At 46.5% G+C, this 6,907-nt stretch overlaps 1 pseudogene; it reads left to right on the plus strand.

The window, feature by feature from the left end:
* Nucleotides 1-4,521: 4,521 nt before the first annotated feature.
* On the plus strand, nt 4,522-4,836 carry LOC144685197 (large ribosomal subunit protein eL33 pseudogene; annotated as a pseudogene).
* The last annotated feature ends 2,071 nt before the right edge of the window (nt 4,837-6,907 follow it).

The raw sequence follows: 6,907 nt of genomic DNA on the forward strand, positions 1-6,907 counted from the left end.
CACATGCTGCGGGGGCAGAACCCATCTCATCACCACCCTCTCAGGGTGACCTCGGCATGGGCAATATCTGCTGGCCCACCCAGAGAAGGACACAGGCCGTCAATGATTCAATGCAGTCACTACACTCAGAGTTGGGGCTGGGGGTGGGGCACCGGGGGTTAAGCCGACCTGCTGGGTTAAGTGACCAATGCCAACATTGTCCTCACCCTTCCAGAGCACAACAGGTCATTGAAGCACTTGCGACACTGGATCCAGGTGCCTCGCACCACATCGCGGGAGCTCACCACCTCCGCCACCTCCTCCCAGGCACGTTTCATCATGTGGAGGGGGGTCTCCTCCTCCCATCCTGGGGAACCAACACCTCCCACCGTGCGGCCACCCCCTCGAGGAGGGTAGCAAGGAAGTCATCTGAAAAACGAGGGGCATACTGACCCTCCCCACCCTACCCTCTGGCCTGGCCTGCTCCACTGCCCTACCCTCCGGCCTGGCCTGGCCTGTCCCCCTGCCCTACCCTCCGGCCTGGCCTGTCCCACTGCCCTAACACTCCGGCCTGGCCTGCTCCACTGGCCTACCCTCCGGCCTGGCCTGTCCCATTGGCCTACCCTCCGGCCTGGCCTGTCCCACTGGCCTACCCTCCGGCCTGGCCTGTCCCACTGCCCTACCCTCCGGCCTGGCCTGTCCCACTGCCCTACCCTCCGGCCTGGCCTGTCCCACTGGCCTACCCTCCGGCCTGGCCTGCCCTGATGGCCTACCCTCCGGCCTGGCCTGTCCCACTGCCCTACCCTCCGGCCTGGCCTGTCCCACTGCCCTACCCTCCGGCCTGGCCTGTCCCACTGCCCTACCCTCCGGCCTGGTCGGTCCCACTGCCCTACCCTCCGGCCTGGCCTGTCCCACTGCCCTACCCTCCGGCCTGGCCTGCTCCACTGGCCTACCCTCCGGCCTGGCCTGTCCCACTGCCCTACCCTCCGGCCTGGCCTGCTCCACTGGCCTACCCTCCGGCCTGGCCTGCCCTGATGGCCTACCCTCCGGCCTGGCCTGTCCCACTGGCCTACCCTCCGGCCTGGCCTGCTCACCAGAAGCCCTCTGGCCACTTGCCATTGTGAGCAGCCTTGCAAAGGCTGCCAGTGCTTCATATAAACAGGCCACCGGATCACCATTGGACCAGGTGGACAGTGCACTCCCACTGCCGCCCTCCACTCTCGCTATCCTCAGGAGCCATGCATTATGCTAGGCGGATCTTAATTGGCCCGCCCGCGTAAATTGGCGGCATGGACCCGATTGCGGGCGGCGATCGGGTATGTGCCCGCCCGAGTCTGCTCCTGCTCTGCACCCCCCACCAACCAGAAAATTCAGCCCCAGGAGCCCATGAAGCAAACGTTAAACGTTTACAATAAACAGCCAACAATTGTATTTGCCATTGTTATTTGTAAAGTACTAACTTTCAGTGCTTTCCCTGTTTGAAGTTAATGGTGTTGTTAATAATGTTAAGCAAAAAAAGCTATGACCAACCTGATTTTCTGTTACTTATGCTCTGGTACATATTGCGACACCAATTAATCAACAACAAATTTAATTTACAAGGCTATGGATACAGTAATGGACAGGAATAAAAAGAATGGCAAGAGATTTAGTATTGATTTAAATGAACAAGTGAATAGTTAGAAGGGTTAATCAATTTGCTTCCCTGAAAGGTAAGATAAATGAATGGAATGAACATTGGAACAAAAGAAAATTCCACATATGCAACTGACCCTTTATTTCAATTCACATTCCGGATTTCACATGGCCCAATCTTATCTCTCTATCCCGCAGTCTCAAATCAGTTCCTTAGATTTTTAATTCCTTCAAATGAATTTTCTTCTCAAAACTGCAGCCAGTTTATTGGCTCCTTAGTTAACTCTCAGGGTCCCAGCCTTTTCTATTCTGGTTATAAACCAGGACTCACCCCATGAGTTCACCAGTGAGAACACATCAGCTTCATATTTGAATGCAATCATCTCGGACCTGGGCCATCTTCTTCATCTTCAATGAATTTATATTTGATGTCACTATGCTGTGTATCTATTCCTTGCTATCTCAGTAAAGCACAGGTTGCAAGTAAAATGGAGGGGACCAGCTAAAAATAATAAATAGAGGAAAATATACCCAAATATTTAAGTAAGAATAGTGATCAATGCATCACATGTTATTCTGGAATCAACAATGCTTCATAGATTGTTATGGTATTGTTTTGGACTTGTACTGTTAGACTGACATGTACCACATAACATTCTAAACACACAGTACTCACTGTCGAATTATATCATCACAGTTGACCAGTTGGTAAGTTACCATGCCCATTTTTTCCCCAGCTCCGTCTCTCCCTAATACCCAACCGATGCTGAAATCATGATTGAAGTGGACAATGGAGAACTGATCGAAACTTCGGTGTTGTCAAGGGAACACTCCTGCCCCTCTTGGTCCCACAGGAAGGCTTTGTTTTGTTTTGCATTTAAATTTTGTAGCCACAGGGGCTACAGAAGAATCTTGAGCAGGACAGGCCTGTTTCTGCTCTGCTCATCATAAACAAATTGTCCACTTGGGCCTGTCAACAGCTATTAGACCCAATATTACCATCTGCGAGGAACTTATGCCTGTTTAAGACGCCTGCCTTAAACCTAATTCGTCCCCACTAATTTAGCAGTGGGACCAATCCCTGCGCAGGTTGGTTCTGGGCCACCCCAGTGTTACATTTGTTAACACTGGGCCTTTTAACAGGCACCTCACATTCCAATTACGACCGCTTTATGCCTTATTTAGTTCAGGACGTTAATGAAGTGCCAGATTTGGGGGGTTATTGGGGATTACATGGTCGTAATATCTGGTGAGTTAAAAAGCATTTTAACGCAGGCTACAGACTGGCAGGACACGTGAAGGGACAGTGTTTGCATCTTTAATGTAGTTTACCACCAAACATTCATCGGAAGATGAAAATTAGCTGATGCCAAAATTCCCACAGACTATCCCACAGAATAATGGTTACACCCCAGTCTATTTTGGTTCTGAGCTTGACAAAGTGGGAACGAAACTCTACCATATCATAGCAAAACAGTTAGAAAATATTTGTGTAAAATTACTCTGTGCATAATTAGAAGTAATCTGTAAAATGGTTTGTAAATGCATTTGCTACAAGTATGTTAACTTTGGCAATTGGCCCAGAATGGGCTTACAAATACAGCCATACTCAGTAAATATAGGCTGCTTCAGTGTTTGCTTCAATTTATGCTTCAGACTGACCAATCATGGGCATGGGCTTGAATAGGAAGTGTAGTCATTTTACTTCATTCCCCCTCCAGTTGTCTTCCCCCATTATCTCTATTGTCTCCCCTCCTTTTCTGAATATATTGGCTACTATAGGGGTACAATTCCTTGGCCATGTTGAGCTGCCCTGCTGCAACTAATCTTGTCCATCTCCCACACACAGGCCTGAATTTTTCCCACGTTGGGCGGGCTGGGCGGGAATGGGCAGGGGCAGCCGCGGACCCAATCGCCACCCACAATCGGCTCAGCGCCGCCATTTTAAATGGGTGGGCCAGTTAAGGCCCAGCTTAAGACGCGAGCGGTGGCGCTCTCTACCTGTGCGGGTGTGGGGAGGGGGGACAGTCGGGGCCTGTGCTTTTTCACACATGCGCGCAAAAGAGTGCTTCAATCTCTCTAAAAGGCACGGAGCTGCCTCAGGGAGATTGTATCGCTATTTAAATTAGTAAACAAATGGTATAAAAATTTAATTAAACATGTCCCCTCTGTGTCACACGAGATGGGACATGTTTTTATATTTCAGAAAATTATTTTATTTATTTCATAACAGCTTTAGCAAGCGAGCGGGATGAGGTTTCCTGAAAAACGTAAAGACCTTCTTGGCCTGACAACCATTAGGTCGGACGGGCAGCGTAAAGTTGACCTTAATTAGTTCCTCAATGGCCTTAATAAGCCCTTTAAATATTGGCGGGCGCGTTACCGATTCCGGTGTGTGCACGCTGAACGGAACATTGCGAGGCAGCGCAGTGACATCAAGGTGCACGCCGGACGTCACCGCGCGTCATTTTACACACTGGCATGTCGGGACCACCCCCACACCCCGACTGACAAATCCTGGCCGTAGAAACACATTCCCTCCAACACGGACCATTGCACATTAAGCAGGCATAGGAAACCTTGCTATTTCTTCTCTCTGTATCACTCAAGAAAATTACAGTGGTCCATTATTGCACACCCCCCACCCTCCAACACCCCAGCCCTCCTCTATGGCACATTATTGTAGCCCCCTACTGCATCCATGCATTGTGTTCCCTACTGTGGCCCACTGTTGCAGTGCCCGACTGCATCCCGACTACTGTGGCCCCCTCCTGTATCCCCATATTATGGTCCCTTATTGCAGCCCTTTATTGTGACCCCCTACTGCAGCTCCAGTTGTTTAATTGAGTGAGCGCTCATATCAATTTTAGTCATATTGCCAAACCAGCTGCCCCACGCGCTCTCGCAATGCCTGGAAGATTATGATGCAAAGCTGTGTTTACAGGCTATAAACGAGGCCTTCGAAACCAAAGCGCACTGCTTTCCCAAAGATTGAGGGTGTTTATTGCCCTGATGAAACAGAATTTTACCTGGGCAAGAGATGTGCCTACGTCTACAAAGCAAAGAACAACACTGTCACTCCTGGTGGTAATCCAAACAAGACCCGTGTCATTTGGGGTAAAGTGACCCGTGCTCATGGTGCGAGTCAAGTTCAGCAGTAACCTGTCCGCTAAGGCTATTGGGCACAGGATTCATGTGATGCTGTACCCATCAAGAATTTAAAGCGCTGTTGTACATAAACTGACATTAAATAGTAAAACAAAAAAAAAAAAATAATTGGAGCGCAGACTTCATCCTGGTCAGTTCACATTATCTGATGTGACATTATTTTACCATCTGCACCACGATGGCCCTTCTCAACCAAACCAACTGGACTAGGAGTGGAAATTCTCAAAATAACAACTATTAGTAATAATTATCTGCAGCAAAGAAGGGAAAATAAATGTATTTTTCCTGCAATAAGAAAAATAGAAGATACGAGAATCAGAAGGTCAGAGATGAGAAAAGGCCATTTGGTCAATCACAGCACATTCACCTTTGTAAACAAGCTCCCTCATCATTAAATCTAATTGTGCTGAATTGCGAACATAATGTGAACCTTGGAGGTTAAATCATTCCAAGCTTTTATCAATTTTTATTGTTACCAATTATCAGATGGACAATGATCAGAAGCAGGGGCCATTCATGGCTGGGATTTCCCTTTCTGACACCGAGGTGTTGAAGTCCATTGTAACTACAATTCAGGCACAGAATAGGAATCAAACCTTGGACCATCCTGGTCCACATAACTTCATCATAATCAAAGCTGAATACAGGATTCAGCTGTCATCTGACATACTGTCTGATCACCACATCTCCTTGGGTAAACTTGCTGAGCTGGAACTCCATCCTTCCTGATGGGTAAAATCTTTTAACTTATGGCCACCCATTTCTGAAGTGAAAAATGGGCTGTTGGCAACTGAACATTGATGGGCTCTCCTCAGCCTCACAGTTAATATCCAAGGCCCTCCTGATGCAATTTTTCAGGTAGAAGTCCAAATGGGTGAGAGACACACGTGTCTGAAATAGGCAGGAGGCTGCTTAAATTTGCAAATATCCACCCATTTGTACAAAGCATTGTAACAAAACTGGACACACTATTATATGTCATCTGATATTCGGTCTGAACATAAATCCTGTAAACTTATATTCTACAATTCTGCGCACATAGCCAAATGTTCTTTTATTTTTTGTTAGCTACTTCACCACATTATGCGTTCATTTCAAGTGATGTGATTATCCCAGGTCCTTTTCGAAGTGACCATCATTTTCCTACTCCAGTCTTGACATTTTCAACTTGGCATTTACAGTGTTAGTCTTACCATTGTACATTTCATGCACCATGCTTTTATCCATAATAACCAATGTAACCTTTCCCAGTCCTGATAAAAGGTCATCGACCTGAAACGTTAACTCTGTTTCTCTCTCCACACATGCTGCCTTGACCTGCTGAGCATTTCCAGCATTTTCTGTTTCTATTTCAGATTTCCAGCATCCATGGTATTTTACATATTGTATTTTGTATTTTATTTGTGCTTATACATTTGCTCCTTCACTTTGGAAATTACAAGTCCACTGTCACTGCCATTCAAAGTCTTCATATGCTAATTCTATCCCCTTCACATTTTCTAATCCTTATGCAATGTCCTAGTCTCCATGTTACCAAAAGGAAATAGAGGCACTGAAGAAGGTGCAAATAAGATTTGTAAGAATGATGCCAGATCTGTAAGGTTATAGCTATCAGGAAAGACTGCAGGTTGAGTCTAAAACCAGGGGGTCAAAGATATAAGATAGTCACAAATATATCCAGTAAGGAATTCAAGAGAAACTTCTTTATCCAAAGAGTGGTTAGACTTTGGACCATGTAGGTGACTGAGGGGTGACCTGATAGAGGTTATTAAGGTTGTGAAAGGATTTAGTAGGGTAGATGCAGAGAAGACATTTCCACTTGCAGAGGGGAACAGGGGTCATAAAATGAAGATTGTCACTAATAAATCCAAAGGCAAATTTAGAAGAAAATTCTTTACCCATAGAGTGGTTTGAATGTGAAGCTCTCTACTGCATGGACTAGCATAAATACATTTAAAGGAAAGCTAGATGAGTACATGAGGCAGAAAGGAATGGAAGGATATACATATAGGGTTAGTTGAAGTTGGATGGGACAAGGCTTATGTGGAGCAGAGACACTGGCCATGAACAGTTGGGCATAAATCCTAAGTAATTCATCACTATATACTCTGGCACCATTGGTATT

The sequence above is a fragment of the Cetorhinus maximus genome, chromosome 10 (assembly GCF_964194155.1).
Source record: "Cetorhinus maximus chromosome 10, sCetMax3.hap1.1, whole genome shotgun sequence".
Classification (NCBI taxonomy): domain Eukaryota; kingdom Metazoa; phylum Chordata; class Chondrichthyes; order Lamniformes; family Cetorhinidae; genus Cetorhinus; species Cetorhinus maximus.